Raw genomic sequence first — 23,439 nt, 5'->3', positions numbered from 1 at the left:
ATGTGGCTTCGGCCATGCCACATTCTGCTCTCACAATAGTACTACTTCTACCACTCCATCAGTAGTAGAATTATCCACACCTAAACATGGTTAGCCACATGGTCATGATTGTGGACACAGTCATTATGACAGCATATTAAGGAGACATTGTTCATGTTCAAGTAGAACCTCGACTAACAGTTCAACTTCTGGCAGAGGAGTTCACGTGGTCAATGGTGTCAACAATGAAGTGTATCCTATCATATGCATGGCTCATCCCTGTCAAAGATGCTAGGGTGTAGTGCTAACATATATGCTGTGGCTGTGTTCTTGCAGGCTGACCCAGAGTACACCTCACACACAATCATAATATTCTTCAAAACTGAGTTTTTCACAAACATCTGGACATACTTGCTCTGACCTTATCATCTCCCACACATGGGTGTGAGCACACACACAGACACACACACACACACACACACACACACACACACACACACACACACACACACACACACACACACACACACACACACACACACTTCTTTTGTGTCCAGCTTGCCATCCCATAACCTCTCTTCCCACACTGTGGAATTGATGATGACTGTGGTCTGTGGATTAGGGTTGCCTATGTCTGATGCACAGAATGGCCAGCTAATAATTGCTTAGTCAAATGTCTGTTCTCCAGTGCCGTCTTAATGTATGGGCACACTGGGCAGTTGCTCAGGGACCTGTCAATCATAGGGCCCCATGGTAATCTATGTATGTTGTGACTTGCTGTGAATAAATAAATAAATAAATACTACACTATACTAAATTATAAATTTTTGAAGAATTATGAAAATTATGAGTATTAAAAAGCATTGTACAGGAGAGTGTCTATCATCAGAAATGTCAATTATCTAAATGCAGCCTTCATAAAATGTCAATTATCCAAACACAGCAGCAGCCTTCCTAAATGTTGCATCTGTAAGTGCATCGCATGTTCTTCCTACTGCCTGAAATTTAAAGTTCCACTTCAACAAGTAGGGATAACTGGTGGTTAGTGTTACTTTGCTCAGGCTGAAACCCTGTACCTTAGATGAAACAGCCTGAATTTTCTACTCCCACCACCACTTGTGTTTCAAGTAGTTGAGTGCATAGCTCTCAACTGTCCAGATTTTCACTGAATGTCTGGAATTTTTGGCTCATACTTTTGGTCTGTTCTTCTTAAATTTGTGGTTTTCTAGCATATTTTTAATGTCTAAACACTGATTTTGTTGGAAGTATCAAAAAATATATGTTTAATTTTAGTGGCCATTTTCATTTTTAATCCTGTGAGTGTTTATGTAGGTAGAGGCCCCAGTGCACTGCTTTGCCCGGGGGGGGGTGGGGGGGTGGGGGCAATAATTCTGTTAAGATAGCCCTGCTGTTTTCATCAGGATATGTAACAATTTGCCATTCGTTTTAGTCTGCATAACATCAATAGTGTTATTAGCTGTAGTAGTAGTAGTAATAGTAGTAGTAGAAACAGTAGTAGTAATATAGTAATACTACTTACATAGTACTGCTTGCTCAACCACTCGGGTAGATGATCTTGAGGTTGTCCACATCCCTGCTGGGGTGTGTGACTTGGGCTGCTTATGTCTGATGCACAACAGTGAGCAGGTTAAGCAGGTTTAGCAGGTTTTTGGGAAATACCATTTTCTTTCTACTGTTGGATTGCAACTTGTAATTTTTGGCTTAACTAATTTTCTTTTTATTTGTAGTTACAACGATCTATACCTGTGCTTCATTATGAGTCTATGTCAGATAATCGAGTTTTCAGAAACTCGAAATTCATATGGTTGAGATCATATGATCGAGTTTCTGAAAACTCGAAGATCAAAAATAAAAACACAAAAATCTACCTTTTTACATTTTTGCAGGGGGGCAAGCCCTGCTAACCCCCATATGGGGGCTGTTCCCCCACAACCCCCCTGCAAATTATATATACCAACTCCAAGATCACACTACAAGTGAGGAGAAGGGTAAATTTCCCGATACTCACTGTACTGCAGTCTCCATTCAAAAGCTTTCAGTTTTCAAAAACTTGATCATATGGTCTCGACCATATGAATTTCAAGTATCTGAAAACTCAGTCAACTGATAGGGACCCTTGATTATCTACCTGGGCAGATGATGGTTACATTACCCTTCCAACTGTGGGTTTGTTTGAAATGGGGCTAATCAGGCTTGATGCGTAGGCTGGAAACATAACATAAATGCAGGAAAAATATTTTTGTTCCATTTAAAAGCTTCATATTTGATTTTGTCTGTGTTAAGTTGTATATATTAGTCATATATATTACATATGACATTCCTGGATAATTTTGACTGAATCACAGTGCATAAACAGAAAAGGTTATCACTCCAAGCATTTGGTAAGATATGTCATGTGCTGAAATGGGAAAGTATGGAAAGTAAAAAATAGTGGAAATGATATTTTTTTCATAAAAATTAATTGGTGAAAGTAATAGTAAATGGATGGATGGATGGATGGATGGAAAAAAATAAGGACAAAAACGGGAGAACAGTATTAAAAATGATATTGGGGGCTAATGGTAATTGAATGATGTAAGGTGAAAACAGAAATTATATTTTTATTAACTATAACGAGTTAATAAAGAGAAAAGGGATAAAACTGAGGTATTCCAGGAATGGTGTATTAAATATAGCTGAAGGTACTAAGGCAGAACTGAAAAAGTAGATTACTATAAAGGAATGCAGGAAGTAGTAAAAGAAGTGGATAAAGTCTCAGCACCAAAATTAAAAAAAAAAAAAAAAAAAGAAGATGTTTAGAGGAATTCCATCCAATATATCCAGAAAAAATGGCACCAAGAATTTGGTTAAAATAATAAACTTTAATGTGCTTTTACGTTCTAATACAAGTTGTTGAGTGCTTTCATCCCTTCTGCAACAGGGGCTTCATCAGAACTAAACAAAGGCAAATAAAACCTCAATAAATATCATTCCTTCAGACATACTAAGCTATTTTATTGGCCAAATGGATTAATTAAGTAGTCAGCCTATAAATAATTCACCACAAATCATCAGATGATGCATAAATTAAACAGACACACAAAACAGGATAAAAAAATAAATCCTAACTATCCATAATGGTTTAATATTGAATAAAATGTGTAAGATATATAAATATATATATATATATATATATATATATATATACATACATATTAAATAATTGATAACACATCTTAAAAAGTGTATATATATATATATATATATATATATATATATATATATATATATATATATATATATATACCACTTAGTCATAGTGCTCAATATAATAATTTTTTTTGTTGAAAGTCCATTGATCACTACTCAAGGGGCCTCCTTGAAATTGATTACATGTATAGATTTGCAATCATGGACTGCACACATATCTGGTGACCTCACAAGATCCAAATGTAGGGAAAGTTTTGAAACATGAGGAGAATAAATCTAAGATGACTTCTGTGCTTAATCTAGCAGAAGCATATTGGCATCAAGCAGGAATGGAAATCAAACCAGAAGTAGATAAAAATCAGGCAGCAAATGAATGTGCCAAAAAACAAAAGACAGACTATAAGGTGCAGGACCAGATGAGAAGGCAAGAAATGTGGAAAATGCATAAATATAGTTGCAAGTATAAAAAACTTCTGGAAGAACCTCATGTTGCTCAAGACTGAACACAGAAATGATTAAGGAGAGACAAATTCAAACCAAGAGATGAAAGGTTAATATTGGCGGCCCAAGATAGTGGGCTACATAAACGTTGGATCACAAAGTCCATTGAACATGTGGGAGAATCAGACAAATGTCGTAAAACAGAATTGGAAACAATTGCACATCTTGTTGCTGGTTGTGACATACTAATGGCAGAACGAATGTATACTGAATGGCATAAAAATGTGACAAGGCTGTTGTACTGCAGATTATGCAAACATTATGGGATTGAAGTCACTGAAAAACACTGGAAACATGAGCCACAAAGCATCATAGAAAATGATAAAGTCTTCATCACATGGTATCACCCATCACCAACAGTTCAATAGATAGATGTTAGAAAACCGGACATAGTGGCCTATGAAAAGAAGACAAAAGTAGCATTGATCATTGAAACTGCCACACCCAGTGACTATAGTGTCTTGCATACAGTGAGACAGAGTCATAAAATATCAGAATTTGCAGGCAGGAATGAGAGCAATGTGGAGGAAAGATACCAGGACAGTTCCAAGACTAGTAGGAGCAACTGGTCTTATAAAAAAGAATTTACAGTTGTATTTAGATATGTTACCAATACATATAACCCCATACGAATTGCAGAAGGAGTAATTACTGGACACATTGCAGGTACTGCCAAGAGCACTTCTGGTTGACATCAAAGACTGAAACAATACTAATTTCATGAACTTTAATTGTACTTTGACTTAGGAATGTGGTCCATTCCCATCATGGTATTAGAAACCCAAAAGAGAAGTAAAAACCTCTCTACATACCAGATAATAATGAAATACAAATTCTTAACCTTCTGTGTAACACTCAAAAGTGCAAAAAGACACAAAAACTCCCACAGTATGAACAACTGACAAAAATTAAAATGAAAGTTAAGAATAAATGTTGTAGATGAATGCCTCATCATTTACAGAATTTTGCTGCCCTTAGTTTGAGGACTGGGACTATTGACACATTGTATTTTAACCCAGGTGGATTCATAGCATACAGTTTTAACTGCCAGTATAGTATAACTCTGTATATTCCATATTGGTCTTCTAACTACCTCTCTAGGGGTAATAGTAATTTTCTCAATAATAGCAAATTAGAACTTTTTGAACATGGCACAAACTAAAGAGTGGTTATAGAGTGCATTGTCACATGACTTAGTTGTTATATCATTGTGTGTTCATAAATTCTCTTTCTAAAATAACACAATGTTTTTCCAATATAAAAACTGGAACAAGTCAAGCACACATTTGACTAAGCAATAATTATACCTCAATAAATACCACACCTTTATTGCCACAATTTTCACTTTGTAACTTAACCTTAAATATGTTAGATCCCAGTTCTATATGTTTCCCTTCATAAATGTTTTAACAGAAAAAGAAAAAAAAAAACAGATGTGCAGAGGAATTCCTTGTCCCACCTGTAGCTGGTAAATCGAAATTTCCAGGGTCTTTTTCAAATAATCCCTTCAAATTATTCGATGTTTTATATATGAAACGAGGGTGGTTACCTATAGTAGTTGAAATGAAAGTGTTTGCTCATAAAATATTAATTTTTTTCTTGATATTGTGCTTTATAATGTATGTCCCATCATTATTTTGCAAAACCATCACTCCTTCTAGAGGATTTTTTGTGTAGAATTAAACTCAATGTGTAAATCTTTTGATATTTGTACTGTTAAGCAATTCCCCAATAGGGGCTCATAATATGAACCCCATTATTCTACAACTTGCTTAGCTAAATCTTCTACCATGGTCTTGGGATATCCTCTCATATAAAACATATTTATCAATTTGTCCATCTCCTCAACCAGTACATTTTTACTAGAGATCATTCGTTCCAGCCCAATATACTGTCCCTTGACCAATCTTCTTTTATGAACGTAGGGGTGGGAACTTTTAAAATATAAGTGAGAATTACTAAATGTGGGCTTCCTATAAATATTGGAACTAAAACTAATTGGTGTATTGTTGATTGTAGTGTCAAGGTAACTGATAGTTTCTTGAGTTGAAATGTAAATTTCAAAAATGTAGTGAAATTATTCAAATAACTAATAAATTTATCAATTAATTTGTCACCCCCTTCCCACAGAATAAAGATGTCATCGAAAAATCATAGGTACAGCTTGCAGTGTTTGGAAAATACAGAAGTAAACACAAATTTTCTTTCCCAGGTATATAATACCAAGTTTACTTATGTGAGTGTGCAAGCTGCTCCCATAGCGATACCTTGGTTCTGTTTGTATATTTCACCATCCAAATAAATGAAATTACAGTCCAGAATGAATTCCATAAAATCCATAATTAATTTAATCTCATTGTTAGACAAAAATTCACAGTACAAAAGGCTCTCATTCAAATCAGAATTACAACTATAAATGCTGACAAAAACATTAATGTGTGACATAAGGCTTGAAAAGAATATGTATCCTTCTATAAACCTGATGATTTTATTAATATTCAAGATATATTTGCTTCTTTGCATCAGAGGTACACTGAGTGTACTTTCTGTAGATAATTATGTTGATAAAATTCCTTGAAAACTTCATCAGAAAGGTTCCACTCAATTTGAAGACACAACCAAACAGCAAAATTAGCCAAGACAGTCCGTAATTTAAAAAAATAATCAGCCATAAATGGGTGAAACTTTACGCAACTAAATTTTCTAATTCAGAAGTCTTGTGACCAATGCAAAATGCTAATTTTCTTTATGGAATATTTGGCTGGACACAGTGGTGCTCTCAAGTCTTGATGTGCTGACGAGGTACCTGGTTTGTAAAAAGTTTATAAAATACAGTATTTCAACTATTTGTGATTTGTTTTAATTATCCTTATATTTTACAAGAAATAATAAGATTAAAAAATTCTATGCCTTCTATTCAGTTTACCTGAATTTTAGCTGATGTTCAGGAAATAAATTCCCAACAGATGATTTCCATAAGCCAAGCTCATCAAAGGTTTTTCAATTCCCTCAGTGATACAGAGCTTTGGAGTTAGTTAATAAAAGTCTAGGCAGTGTTGGGACATAGCCTCTCCCCTGCAATCACAGACAGAGAAGGAGTCTTCCCCCTCACAGAGTATGCAATTTTGCCAGATTCACTTTTTTTTATACTGGCTTTAATGAAACCATAACTGTGACATGTGTCTTTGGAATGTTATCCTAAATCACCCGCCTTATTGTCTGGAATGCCTATTGAATAATATTGATTACAACAGTATGCTATTTGAATCTTTACCTGTACTCCTCACACTGAGACCATTACTGCAATTTTCTCCTTTTATAGGGTCACTGGTACAGGAAATAATTATATGGTTAAGCAAAAACTGTAACACATTAAAATAAATGGATAAACGCATTCTCACTAGAAACAATATTAGGACAGTAATAACAGAAAACAATCTGTCAGATGGCAAAGCAAGCAATCTGAATACCTAGTCAATCATACAGGAGTCCCTCAAGGGTCTATTCTTGGACCCTTGCTTTTTAATATATTTATTTACAATCTTCATAAAGCATCTCTGCAAAGTACACTCATTCAATACGGTGATGATTCGACAATAATCACGTCCTCTAACAAAGTCTCAGATCTCCTAAAGTTAGCACAAAAAGCATTTACTTCCATCAAATCCTGACTCAGTGAGACTCAACTGCTACTTAATCCCAAAAAATCAAATCTTTTAGTTTTCTCATCCAAGCCTCTAAGTCTAGACTTTAAAATTTTCTCACAAAAGAATACAGAAATCGAAATAGTAAAAACAGCTAAACTACTTGGCATCATAACTGATGATAAACTCTCTTTTGAAAATTATATACTCAGCACAATCAAAAAGACCCATTTTAAACTTGGTAAGTTCTATATAAGCATAAACTCTATTTGAACAAGTCCTCCAAGTTAAAGCTAGCAAACAGTCTACTTTTCCCTTATGTCCTCTATGGTAGCTCCATCTTCACTAACCTACACACATCTATCATGAACAAACTACAGTCATGCTACTATAAAATAGCGAAGTCTGTCTCTCTTGTGCCAACTCGTACACATCACTGTCTAGCCATTAACGCTTTAAACTGGCTTGATTTCCCTCATTACCTTCATTACACCCAACTTACTCTTATCTACAAATTGCTATACAACCCAAAATACTACTCGTCCCTTCAAACAATAATACAAACATACACCCCGACTTGAATTCTTAGGACTTCTAACAAACAACTCCTAACCTTAACTAAACCCAACAAAAGAGATGGACAATGCCTTTACTCCCATGCTGTTGCTAAACTATGGAATGCACTCCTTCACTCTATCATCCAACTAGACTCTATAAAAACATGATTAAACCGCCTTAAATATATTTTTTGCTACAACACCCAATAAATATTTTACAATCTCTTAATACATCAACCAATTATTCTTTTTCTTGTCTTCTTCTCTAGTTTCCCTTCTATTACTATATAATCAACTTACACATTTGTTAATTTACTCCTAAAACTGTATAAACAGATTTATTTAAACATTAGCACACTGGATTAAAAGTTTTTTTGTAGCTCTGCTTCAATTCTATGATCTTGTGTATCTATGCTACAATTATAATATTTAATGTGGTTATACAAAACAGAAAGTAGATCTCTTCTTCAGCTCTATGATATTGTAGATCTCTGCTACAATTGTAATATTTAATCTGTTGTTATACTAAAATTTCTGTAATTGTTGGAGCTTTTCTCCCTGGGCCTCCACTGAAAATGGATCTTTTTGGCCCAGTGTTCTTTCCTGATCAACAAATGTCAATAAATAAATAAACAAATACATACATAAATACATTAAAGTAAATGTATTTTCTGTATATTTGTTCATTGGACAAGCTTGCTAGGCTTAAGTCCATCTTTTTAAGGATGACCCAGAAGCATTGTCTGGTTAAATGACTTTCTCAGGGTTACACAGTTTTACAAGAGGAGACTAAAATAATCAAACCTAGGACTGCAGGATGCAACTCATAGTCTTAACACTTTGTGCTAAGCTATTAGATTACTCATAATGTCAGATACTATTCTTAGAGAGATAGAGTGCCCTAGCATCCTTTTGGAGGAGATCATGCTTCAGGTTCCTGAATATTGCATACCAGACAACTGATCACTTAGTGATTGACTGCTAGATTGAAGTCCATTAAGTCAGGATGAAAGGTTTAGTTGACCTTAGAGTTTATTATAATGAAAAGAGGATGTAGGGGTTTACACCAACATGGGTGGTGGTAAGGGACTTTGCCCTCCACAAAAAAAAATGTTTCTAGAAAGTTTTGTTTTACATTTCCATTTGAATCAAATAGGCTTTGACATAATGGTTTATGATTAAGCCAGTGGTATCAGAGGTAGACTGGAAGTAAAACAAGGCCTTAAATCAAACAGAGACAAAATCTTTTGGGAGCAGAACTTAATCATTATAACAAGGATACAAAATGAAAGCTGGCCTTCCACAGTCAACAGAATTACGTTAGTGGTGGTGCTAAATCTTCTCAGTGTTGAAAAATAAAAGAATTACTCCTTCTACAGCTTTGCTGTACTATCCTCCTCACATAGGCCAGTGTATCATTTAACGTATTTGTCATGAAAAGAGATACTGCCAGCCCAGCTATCTGGAACTTTTGTAAATAATTCTATGTCATTTTTGAATACCAACATGATTCATATGGTTGTGTTACAAATGTATTAGAACTGTATGTTATGTGTATATCAAAGTGCTGGTACAGAAGTGTGTGTGAAAAGAATTTGTACAGTACTGAGCTTAAAGATGTATCCACAGTGTACCCTACTGGAAAAGAACAGAAATGTATGTAAACTATTGTAACTGTGTAAATGTATATGTTTTAACAGTGGAAACTAGAACATAGAGGGTTAACTTGAAAACCTTCAAGAAAATAGTTGAATTTAAATTGTTTTATAACCGCACCATAAAAGATGGTTTTAATGTAGCAAGGAGACAGTATGTCTAAAAATAGGGAGCCTTCTGCATTGTTTTGTAAGTGTTTCATGTTTAATGTCTTCCAGCAGCTACAAAGAACTGAGGGATATGTATTTTTTCACAGGCAGATGGTAAATACTGGCAGTTTCTAGCAATGGGGGTTTTCACCTGGGAACTAAAGTCATATGACAAAAGTGATGTCATCCTGCAAGTATCCCAGCAGCATTATTTGAGATACTAATTTAAGAACTCTCTGAGAGAGAAATGGCATTTTGTATGTGTCTTTACCTGACAACATCAGCTGGGAAAACCCACTCATCACATCTGTCTTACCTGGCTCTGTAAGCAAGGTAACTAGGGTACAGTAATTTCTTTTAGATTCAATAAGGAATATAGTAAAGATTAGTTTAGATGTTTTCTGTATGTATTTGAGACTGTCCTGCAATGTTGTTTTAAATATTTCCTGTGATAAACTCTGATGTCACTGTGAATACATATTTAGTATTGTCTTGTTCTTTTATTATCTATTATTAAATATATTTAAACCTATTATTGTGGCTGATATTTGTGAGACATATTTAAGTTTTGGGAGTACTTATATATTTATTTGGTGACACTGTGGGCCACTCCTAATAGCCTTGCTTTTGGTCAAACTACCATTTCGATTAATAGTAACATTATACAGTAAGATTAGACACCCTTTGCTAAAGGCCTTAAAGTAGCTGATAAGGAGTGACTGGTGGCAGGCGAAACTACCTTATAATCTTTCCCAGATGTGAGTGTGTATAAATCAAACCTCTAAGTGTGTGTGTGCCAGCTACTTGTGCAGGGACACGAACTACTGGTTGGACAGAGAGGGTGCTGGAGGTCTTAGCTTAGTCACTCAACTGGGATCTCAACTCTAGAGCCCTGCCAGTGAGGAGTCTTATTGGGGATCTGGAGAAAGAAGGAGAAACTAGCCCCAGTCTGACTGTGATCTCTATGTGCTCTTAAGGGAAACTGCATTTTACTGTGTGTGTACTTGTCATCCTCTCAGTGTGTACATCCCCCACTGTTGACAGTGGTGAGGATTGAAGCTCCTTGATTACTGGGTCAGTGTTGGGGTGTCACAGTATTTATTCTCTTTCTTATAGACAGGTACTTGTATTATACCATTTTTAAATCAAAATTTTAGGTTGAATACTTTACTTGCTGAAGTACATTTATTATATCACAACTGCCTACCTAGTTCTCCCAACCTATGATTTCTTACTTTCTGTGATGCCTGAATAATTGAGAACATCAGTTTTAAATACCTATAAGTGCTGAGTAGTGTTAACACCCTTTCTACTAGATAGAGAATATCATTTTCTTTTACTTTTTTATTCTGTACTCCTAACAGGCTCATTTGTTTCCCTACAGGTTCATAGGGGCCATTTTCAGTCTAGCCAATTGCACCATGTGAGAATCACACTCTGCACCTTATGTTTGTAAGATAAACACCTTACCCATTATAAAAAAAACACAAAACCACCTCCTGGAAGTGAGAGGAAAGCCCAAATAAACAGTCAATGGAATGTAGAACCACGAAGATTTATTAAATCCACTTCAGACTTGGTAAGCGCTTTCGTCCTGACAAGTATAGGACTTTATCAAAACCAAAGTGCTTGTCACCTTGCAATAGTTAAATAGTACAACATTAATTAAACAATCAAGATTAAAGTGTTATCCATAAAAACATCTGTAAACAAGCCCATAAGAACCATAGTTGGCTAGTAAAAATATATACAAGTGAAACACTGAGTGTGCGATAATCGACAATTAATAAAACTATCGCAGTAGAAATTATACTTTGTGTTAAAATATGTTCTAAAATAGATGCCCTAGCCCTTAAAATCGGCATCAGTGATATATGTTCATTCATTCATGGGGGGGCTGTTGGCATTAAGAATTAACTGCCATCTAAACTCACTCTTGTATATTTCATTAGACCAATTGCCACCCCTAATGTTTTTCTTAATTATCTCCAGAATACCAAACTTAAAACCATTGTAGGCATGACAAGAAAGTGTGTGTTTCTATAGGGAATTGTTGTTATTGTGGGTTTCTATGGCATAAAGGTGTTCATAAATTCTTTTACGTAGAGACCTTTCTGTTTTACCCATGTAAAACCCATTACAGCCCTGACAAACACAAACATATACTGAACCTATACTGTCATGGTTTCCCCCTGCTAAATTAACTGTCCAAAGGGGATTGCCTATCAAGATGTCTGTTGCTTTCAAAACAAAGGAACAGTATTTACAGGAACCACAGCTCCTTGTACCCTTAGTGACAGTGTGAGTACTAAATGGGTGTTCGAATAAGAACTTCAAATTGTGTCATACCTTGTAAGTGAAAAGTGGCTTATAGTCCAATTTACTATACAATTCACTGTTGCATCCCAGTGACACACAATTTTTTTCAAGATGTCTCTAACTTTCTGGCCAAAGGAACCAAAGTAAGTGACCATAGAATGAGAAAAAATTTGATTATTTGTTCGCGCCCCTTTATTATTAACAAAATTTTGTCCAAGTAATGGAACAAAACTTATGCCCCAACCTTCTAGGACTTCCATACCAATCTTCTGGACCCATTTTTCAGGGTAGCCCCTGGCCACAAACATAATGATAAGGTTACCAAGCTCAATCTTAAAATTAGAGAGCGTAGAACACATTCTAGCACCTCTAATCATCTGACCCTTACAATGTTCCTCTTCACAAAGTGTGTATGATTACTATCATAAGCCAAAAAACTGTTAGAATAGGTTGGCTTATGAAACATTTCAGAAGTAAATGTACACTGACTGACGTCTCTAGTAATGGTCACCTCAAGGTAATCTATGACAGCAGTACAAAAATTGTGGGTGAACTTAAAATAACCACAAATGTTATTAATGTAGTGAGTGAAGTTGTCCACAACTGACCTCTCACCCTTCCAGAGGACAAAGATGTCATCCATTCACAATCAAAACCTGAATCAAAGATGTATCTATTTTCCCATGATGCTATCACTGAATTAGCATACATGGGAGCACAGCTCAATCCCATCGTGACCCCTTTTGATTGTTTAAAAACTAATTTTCAAAGCAAATGTAATTATTATGAAGAATAATATCCATAACATCCAGGACAAAATTCATAAGAGCCCCATTAAGCTTTGTGTATTCCAAAAGGGCTTCTGAAAAAAGTTCTAGCCCAATGTTATGTGGAATGTAACTAAATAAGTCAACCACATCTATGGTGGAAAACCCTGCTGTTTCACCAAAAAATTCCTGCCTAATCCTTGATAAAAATTCCCATGAGTCAGTTAAAACATGGGTAATAGGATGAAGTGTGCCCTTTAGTAAACGATTTACAAATACTCCTAGTGAGTAAGTAGAACTGTTGTGTGCAGCTACCATAAGTCGATAGGGGGGGGGGTGGTACACATTCTTGTGTACCTTTGGGATACCAAATACTGTAGGAATAAAAGGATGGTCATTGTATAAAAAGTTGTAAAGTTCTTCATTAATCACCCCTTGAAGCAAACTTTCTTCCAAAAATAACAGTAATAATATTTATTTCATTCCTAAACACATTTTCATATTGGTCAGTGTCATATAGCATACTAGCTATGTCATTCACACAGTCATTCTTCTCTACCAAAACCACCCCTCCCCCTTTATCAGGCTTCATTATCCTGATGTTATCAGTTTCTCTAAATGTCCTCAAAAGTAATGCTTCATCCTTCTTCTTCTCTTTCGGCTGCTCCCGTCAGGGGTCGCCAGAGCGGATCATCTGTTCCCATTTCTTCCTGTCCTCTGCATCTTGCTCATTCTGATGCTCATTATGCTTCATCCTTACTAAGATTATAAAATCTGTCTTTCTGGGTATGAAATGCCAGGTATATCTCCCTAGTGCAAATCTTTTCAAAATCCACCAACACTGGCTGCAAAGGGGGTTGAAAAGGCTTTTTTTCTTAAACGTGTTCATGTGTGCAACATTATGTTCATTATTGAAGCACAATTGAAAATGTAACTTTCTTGTATATAGTTTTAATTCAGTCAACACATTTGCTATATTAATATTGTTCCCTGGGACAAATTTAAATCCCTTTTTAAACAAAGAAAAATGGGTGTCTGTTATGTCCATATTGGTGTAATTAAAAATATTAAACCCCTGTGCACTTAAAAGCTTTCCATTAAAACAAGAAATCACTGGCTCGACCTGCAAATTGTTAGTCAAAATCGGTTGCCCTTCTTGTTTTTCCAAAAGTTCCTCGGGTTCCTTTGTGTCTGTCCCCTTGGGGGTCTGTGGTTGACCTAAAAATTTTTGCCTGTTTCTATTCCTATTTTGTATCCTTTCCGATCTACGTAGAGCTGGGTATTCTTGTTCGAACACCTAATTAATTTCTCTATTAAAATCAAAGACCTCTGTATGACCATTGTCATTACCTTGTCTAAGATCGTAGTTACAAGAACCTAACTCAGAACCATGATTAATGTTACTGTTAACATTTGAAATAGGTTCAAAATGACGTTTCGGAAGCAAATATGCCTCCTTCTGCTTGTACTCTAATTCATCTCTTCTTAAATTCTTTTGTTTCCTAAAAACATTTTCTTTCACCTGTTGTTCAATTTTACAAAATATATTAGCATATTTGTTCTCAATGTTAATAAAACTAGCATCATTTAAAATATCATTGTTCAAACCATTAACGTCATCTAACAAGTCCTTGATTTTGTTATTGTTAATTCTAATAATGAAATGCAAAAGTTCAATGGTGTGTCTATCAAACATGGCAAGCAGTTCATCTAGTTCTTGCTGACCAACAGTTAACCCATTTGGGAATTTACTCATTTGAAGTCCCTTAGGAATTCTTTGGACTCAAATACATTCAGCAAGGTATGCATTTTCTATTTGTAAACTACGTACCGCGCGCATCTTGGATTCAAAAGTGTGTAACTAGTACTGAATATCCACAGGTCTTGTTGGTTGCATGTCATGAATAAAATTGCCGATTATACCAACCTCCCAACCCCAAATAATAATTTCATAGGTTCATAGATTAGTACTAGACTAACTGCCCTTATTGGTCATTTTAAGTGTAGCCAATTACCCCATGTGAGAATCAAACTCTGTACCTTGTGACTGTAAGGTAAACACCTTAACCATTATTCCAACTTCCAACCCTGTGCCAGCCTTCCATCCATATAATTGTTCGTTCCTCTAGGGTTGAGGGGTGAATAACAGGAGCAGTGGTGTCATCTGTGGGAAATCAGGGGTTTTTACTTAACCTTACAGTTTTGCCTCTGTATATGCCCCTCAGTCTCAAGAGTGGCATGCTGTGGGCTTCTCTCTGTCCATTCCACAAGTAATGTCTCATCAGTCAACACTGTATACTTAAAACAAACTCATCTTTTGATCCCAGGCCTCAGCCAGGGTTCATAACAGAGTACATATTTTGGACATATGGTCCCCAACCCTGCCCCCATCCAGCGAGTGGTGAGAAGACTCCCTCATCATTCCTTTGATTCCCAAAACAGTTCCTCCAGTTCCCGGTCCACTAACTGAACCAAGACTATCTGGGTCATAGTCAGGGCTTTACCCCTCTATACCATAGAGCTGGCTTACATTTTCTGTTACTTGTTAACACCCGCATACACATACACACACACACATATATATATATATATATATATATATATATATATATATATATATATATATATTGTTAGTAAATGTTTTCCCATTAAATACATTTTATTTAACAGTGTTTTCACATATTATGATAGAGCTGTAACTGTTTTACATGAAACAGATAAAACATCTCTCCATAACATCTCCCCTACATTATAATTCTCTTTAACCTTCAATTCCAGTCAAACTCCATGGCAATCAGTTCAGAACCTCTTGTTATGAATCATTTGCTTATATTACTGTATGCATTGTTTTATGTTATCTGGAGTGATGTGTTGTTTCTATCCTAGTCAGGTCCCTCACTCTATTACAATCTATATAGAGTCACCCTCGTACAGAGGTCAACATCAACTTATTTGATGTTTACAAGAGATTGTTGTGGTGGTGAGCTATCTGCTCTATCCACTGATCATTACTTTGTAAAGTACAAAGAATAGATACAAGCATAGAACAATTCTTTCATGGCTCTCAAAAGCTGTAAAACACTTGAAAAGTATACACTTTTTGTTTTGTGACTAGCAGTACATCAGAGCTAAAGGTCTATGTATGCACTCGCAATGAATTATCATTAGGTCTCTCCAATCTTAACAAAATAGTCATGTGTTCTTGAGACAGATGTCAAGATTCAGAAGGTCTTGAGGTAAGTGTCTTGACACTGAAGCCTCAAATACATAACAGCTTTGTTATGACTGGAGACCTGATCATTCCTCTATATATTACTAGTGTATGCTTCTGCCCCTAATCAAGCCACTCAAACCTCAAATTCTGGTGTTAGCCATGTGGCAGGTATACCTTGTCCAAGTAGGCATAACTGTTTAACAAATGTTAAGGGATACATTGTCTGCCTGTTTAACAAATACATACATCTTCTTATTAGAGTTAGTTTGCAAATATTATACAAGCCTTGCTACATTAGTCGATCATCAGATTTTAATACATTCCCAAGAGGCATCAGTGAACAGAACTAGACTTATTTCCTGATGAATGCATTAAAATTGTATAATGACTAGGTATCATTTTTCCAACAGAAAAACATGAGTATACACCCCATGGATTACAGACGTCTGCCTCTTGTAATGACAGAAATGCACAGAGTTATCACTTCTGGACAAGTGCCAGCCATTGCACCTGCCTTGTAAAACAGCAACTGCTGTTTATTCTGCTATAGACTTCACCTCACGCTGAGATAGGCAAAAAGTTAAATAACTGCATACAGATTCATACAGAAAAAAAGATAAATACTCAGATTTTACAGAACGAATAGAGCAAACTCTTAACTAGGTGTGTGTGTCTGTTGAACATGATGGTTAATGAATACCATGACCCCAGAGAAACATGATCATACTATATTCCCAAAGGGATTCTTTTTTATGTAATTGCTGCAGTGAAAAAATGATACCTAGCAATTATACAAAATAAATCATGGAATGGTATGGTTAATGAGGTTTTACACTCCCACCTTTATGAAGGATGCTTAAACAAACTTCTTAGGCTTCCCTCTAGAGATTTCTTCAGCTTCCAGTCCATTGGAGTATGTGTAAAATCTCATTAAGCACACCACCCCATTTATCATTCAATATGTAGCACACATGCTGTGAAGGATGTCTTTCCATAAATACAGGTGACCCTGATATCGCTTTACTGTGCAGCAATTTCAAAAACCAAAACGCTTGCTTTCATATGCTTTAATAGCAGTTTTCTATACATTTTCAAATCTCAGCTTTACAATTAAAATTGCAAACCAAGGATTTGTAAAAGTGTTATGATTATATTCTAAAATAATATCTTAATGTTATGTAAGCATTGAAAATGTTACCATAATGCTTAAAAACATTGTTTCATTGTTAAAAACTAAGAAAACAGAGCCATTGAAGAACAATGAGTTTCTACACTGTCCGCATACGTTTTTTAGATTACAGAAAGTTAAAATATATCTTTTTACATATTTTCAGTTTTATAACTCTTGCTCTATTCACTTTTGCATTACTTGAATTAAATACATGCTAATTGTCCCATTTTGTCTGTAAAACTATAATATTTCTTTCTATTGTTTAGCTCTTGTTTTGAATAAATACCCAATGGTAATAAAAAATATATCCAAACACAAGTATACTTTTTATTGCATAACATCAGTGAAAGACTCATTTGTTAATCCTGAAAATTTTGATTACAACTCACCAGTTACCAAAGTACTGAATATAAGTCACAGTGATAGATTTTTGTTGATCTAACACACAACTCCTGGAGCAAGATGCCACATAATCCTCAAGGGCAAAACCTGAGGGATTTACTAAAATAACCAAAACAAGAGGTAAAATCAAGCAAAACAAACCACCCATTCTTTTCCTCCTATAATTGCTTTTCCACCCCACAAACCATGCACACATGTGATTGCAGTTTTTGGTTGTGGTTTTTCCTTTAGGTGAGCTAATTTATTTTGTTCATGTCTGTTTTTGTGTGTGCATGTGTTTGTGTGTGTGTGTGCTTATGCACATGCATATCTGCATGTTTGTGTGTGTGTGTGTGTGTGTGTGTGTGTGTGTGTGTTAGGATTTAGGGCTGTTTTAGGGATATACAATGGTACAAACAGACATAGTTCTCAATGAGGCTTTGTATTGATTTAAATATATATATATATATATATATATATATATATATATATATACATGTACAGCAGAAGGAAATAATTCATTAAAATTTACAAGTTAACATGAGCAACAGTGGTACAACTGTGTTAAGTGTTCAATATACCTCTAATATGCATCTATATCACATTTTGATATTAACTGTTCTATTTTACTCCAATTCAGTTTTTTAGGATTTTTCACATACCTCAATTTTATCTTTTTCATTCTTACAAAAATAGTGGATAATTCAGAAAAACAGTAAACAATAGTACAGCATTTGACTTCCACTTTTTAGTTATGACTTTCCTTGCAACTGCAAGTAGACCGCAGAACATTATATATTGCTTACAACTCATAACAGAGGGAACTGGTGCATTTGCTATAATTTTCATTCTTTTAATTACACAATTACCAAGTTTATAAATGTTTACAAAAGTTATTTATCAGTTAACTTATTCCAAAACTTCATAACCTTTTCACAATCTGTGAAAATATGGACCCAGTCAACTTTTAATATTTTATTACATCTCCAACAAACCAAAGTTGCCTTTTCACTTTTGATAAGTTAAAGCATGTAATAAATACTCTATGAATATATTTCCATATAAAATGTTTTCAGCCTATACTTGTGGGTTGTTAGGCTAATATATTTTAATATTAAATAGTTATTCTTGTCTTCAAATAGCCATTAACATCAAGAGAGCCTATAAAATTCCAATAATCTCTATCTAAATTAAGCTTATGCACTGATATCTTAAATTAGTTAAATAGAATGCTCCTATATGAAATTTCACCTAAAGGGATGGTATAAACAGTTTCACAGCCCCCTCCCCTCTGTAGGAGCTGGCACCAATGTCCAAAGCTACACCAAAGTACTATACAAGCATTTGCATAGATGCATGGAATCAGGAATACCCAACAGGACAAAATCATCCTCCGCAAGGAAGCATAAACCTGTCTGCTGGACATCTGCAATAAATAAACTATATAACAAAAGGAAAGGAGCAGGTGCCCGACTGGAAGCAATCTCTCCTTAGCCTGAAAAAGCAAATAAGAACAATAGTGAAATCCTCTAAAGCCAACTTTGAGTCCAAATTGGCCACACCTACTAAAGGCAATCATAAGGCCTTCTTCACATATGTCTGCAATCTCAAAGGAAGCACCTGGATTTGTTCAGAACTGGTGGTCAAGGACACCACATGCACAAATGCTGTAGATATAGCCAATTTACTGGCTGACAGATTCAACAAAAACTTCTTCCCTCTGTCCTCCCATCAGTAAATCAGGACATCCCCAGTACCTAACCCCCACCCCTTATATCTAGGCAACAGGTCATCACTGCCCTCTCAAAGGAAAAGATACAGCCTCTATAGGATCCAATAACATCCCAGGCTGCATCCTACATGAACTCAGGCATGAACTTGCAGCAACATTAGGCACCCTATTCAACCAAAGCCTGAGTACCGGCTTTGTCCCAACTGAGTGGAGGACAGACACTGTCATCCCTTTACACAAAGGTGGAGCACCCACCGATCTGGGAAATTATAGACCCATCAGCCTAACTGGCCTGATCTGCAAGGCCATCAAATGGATTATCATGGACCTCATTAACAGGGACATTGGCAACCTCTAAATACTCGACCCTACACAGTTTGGCTTTGTCAAGTGGAGGTCATGCCTGTTAAATCTGATTGACTTCTTTGAGACAGTCACCAAAGCCATGGACGAGGGGAAAACAGTGCACACCACCTACCTTGACCTGGCCAAAGCCTTCGACACTATTCCCCACTCGGGCATAATAGATAAACTCTCTCAACTAGGCATCAATCCATATGTTACCAGATGGGTAGCAAACTGGCTCACTGATAGAATCCACCTAATCAAAATAGGGGAAGCCACCTCAAGCAGTAGACCCATAATGAGCAACGTACCACAGGGATCAGTGTTGGGGTCTCTGTTATTCGGGATATACTTCTCTGAGGTGCAAGCCAAAACCAGTGGGCTATGGTTGACCAAGTTTGCAGATGACTGCAAACTGTGTGTGGTCATCAATTCCCCAAGTGATGTAGACATCCTCCAAGAGGATCTCACCCAAACAAATGACTGGTGCCAGAAACATGGCCTCAAGCTGAATACCAAAAAAATGCATCATCATCCCCTTTTTGGAAGAGTGATGTCCCCACATATTATCACATTAATAATAATGTCCTAAGTACACAATCAGTAGTGAGGGATTTGGGCACCCAGGTTGATAGCATCCTGACTTTTGACCACCATATTGCTTCCATTGTACAGAAAACTTTCTACATGGCCTACCTCATAAGTAAGGGTATCTCATCTAGGGACAAAGTATTCATAACATCCCTGTATTCTTAGCTGGGGAGACCACAGAGGTTCCTCACCAGGAGAATCCAGGGCCTCAAACATCTACCCTACACAGATAGGCTAAATGCCCTGTCCTTCTACTCAGTTTTATACAGACTCCTCAGAGGTGACCTGTGTCTGGCATACAAAGCAATCTCAGACCTCGCCTTGATGAGACTGCTGCATATCCGCAAGCCAAGCTCCATTTGAGTAACCTGTATGCACGACCTCAACCTGGCCTGTGATATCAATAGGACTTTTTGGTGGGAAAGATTTGTGTCCCAGAGACTCTCCCATCTGTGGAATAGACTGCCTTCTCCATGTCAAGCAGAGTACCTCATTATCCCTTTTTAAGTGCAACCTGGATAACTGGATGGGAAACAGAAAATACACCCCTGGGATTCCACCTGTGTCCCTGCTGGACAGGGACTTTGGGTGCTGACTTGTCTAAACATGGGCTAAACTCTTGGCTAGGTTTATAAGGGCCTCAGGGCCAATAGCCTAGTAAACTCCTGTGATCCTATGATCCTATAAATCCACAAGCACACACAAACACACACATATACACACCTCACACACACTAGCTCATAACTAAATTTAGATGCATACATATGTAATGAATTCATACATCTCAACCTCTTAGTGCAAAAAAATCTGGACAAACCTGACAGAATGTGGGGACAAAAGCCCAAAAATAGGAACAGATTTTAAATATTGCTATTATAAACTTTGAAAGTTGCTTGAATAACATGATTTGTCTTAGCATGCATTTTTCTGAAGAATATGAAGTCTGAAACAGAAATGTACACCATTATTTAGTGATTTCGCCAGTGATTTGTCAGAAAATTGCAAATTTTATGAGAGGCAGACCAAAAATATAAGGCAAAAATCTGAACATTCTGCAAAAATCTGGACAGATGAGCGGTATGACTGAATATTTAATAACTACAATCTTACCTTATTTAAAACCTTGGCTGTAGGCAAGAATAGTATCAGCTTACAGATGCCCAAATTTGTCTGCAGAACTTCCGTATGATTTCTTAAAATGTATGAAATCCATAGTTGAAGAAAAGAAAACATTATCTATAATTCACCACAGATTAATTGGGAAAATTATTGTGTAAAATACTGTTATTCTTCTTATATTCTCAATATTAAGATCTTAGATAGGTTGGTACTAGGCTAACTGCCCTTGTGAGCCATTTTAAGCCTAGCCAATTATCCTTTGTGAGACTCAAACCCTGCATCTTGTGTTTGCAAGGCAAACTCCTTAACCATTAGGCCACCTTCCCAACCATTTGAACAATTTGTGAAATTATCAACAAGAGGACATAATAATCCCTGTGATTAATAAAGGTTACCACTAAGTGGTAACCTTTCTGAGTGAATAGACAACACATGTAAAGTGGTAGGGATGTTCTGGAATACAAAAATACTCACTGATACTTAATTTATTTTTATAAATGCTGAAGAGTTACAAATTTAAAGATTAGTCCAACAAAATGATTAGGGTTATCAGATCACAAATTAGTGGGGTTTAACACTGACAGTTTTATGATTAGCAAAAGGTCTAAGTTACAAATATATATATATATATAAAACTTCAATAGAACAAATGTGATGAAATATTGATATACATTAGCAAGTATCAATGGGATGACTTCAATAGATGGCCTATTTCAGTCTGTGAATATTCTTTTTTTAAAGTGTAAGTAATATTTGTAATCAAAATATTAAATTTGTGGCTCAGCTGGGAACATATATTAGCTTTCATGGTGGAAATATAGTCTAACTAAATGTGTTAGGTTAAACAAAGAGATTCTAAGGTCTGCAAGAAACCCTTAAATTTACAGCAAAAGGAAGCTAAACAATGCCACCAGAGAACTAAAAAAAGGATTAATTAATGTAAAAGAAAAATGCAAAAGAAATGTTGAGCTTAGATTAATGAGTATGAGGTGAACAGTCAAAAGGAGGAAATTATGTCCTCTAGTGCAATCATGCTTGAAGATAATATTTTGTCATGAAAGACTATGACTTGGGTTTTCAATAAATATTTTATTATTTTTGTGGCTCAAACAAAGATGAGGATTGTACTTACTATGTACTAAGAGAAATATAATCTTATCCAGTAATGACTAAGGAATATGTCTTCACAGCCTTAAAAGGAAATAAAGCTAGTTGTTTCATGAGACCAAACAATATTTCAGGAAAAAATAGCTGTGGATATAATAGAACCATTAATAATTATGTTAAATTACATTCTTAGGAGACTTTACATGCTATCTGATTTGTTAAGTCCCATCTGGTGCCTATATTTAAGAGTGTGTAAATCAGAGTAGACCAGTTATAGGCCTATAAGTTTAACATTGACAACAACAACAAAAAAAACCCATTTTGAATACTGTTTATTGTGACACGACAAGAATTAATAAATATGGTCATTTAGGTCTAGAAAGAAATGGTGTGCTTATATTTCTGGATGTAAGCGATGCATCTGATACCCTTTCATATAATACAATAATAAAGAAACGTTTATCAGTTAAAGCTAAATGACTATGTAATTAGTGGATCATAGGGTGTTTTACAGGTATACTTTCAGGGAATATTTCTATAGTTTCTATAGTTGTATAGTTTGTAGTATATAAATAGTACTTCTACATAAAAAAAAAAGCTGAATGAAGGAAAATTACATTTGGCATCCTACATGGATCTGTCCTTGGACCAGTATTGTTTTATAGGCTCATAACTGCAAAATCAGTGCAGCTATTTTTAATAGTGATGACCATTTTATTTATATGACTGAAATGAATTCATAAGCATTGAAAATCAGGTTACTTTTCAATGCAAATAAGTGTGAGGCCATAACATTTGGAAAGTCTGTAACTGCACTGAAGTTACATTTAACAACTTCTATCTTGAAGCAGATGACTCTATTAGGGATTTAGTCTGCAAACTGACAAAGGATTAACATTTAAGAAATATTAAGCATTAAGAATTGGATATTAAAACAGTTGGGAATTATATTTAAAATAAAAACAACTAGTGAGCCGTTAATATTACGTTATTTATA

This window comes from Protopterus annectens, chromosome 5.part0, assembly GCF_019279795.1.
Source record: "Protopterus annectens isolate FY-2018-M chromosome 5.part0, PAN1.0, whole genome shotgun sequence".
Classification (NCBI taxonomy): Eukaryota; Metazoa; Chordata; order Ceratodontiformes; family Protopteridae; genus Protopterus; species Protopterus annectens.
The sequence above is the reverse complement of the archived record's forward strand: the minus strand, read 5'-3'. Positions refer to the sequence as shown.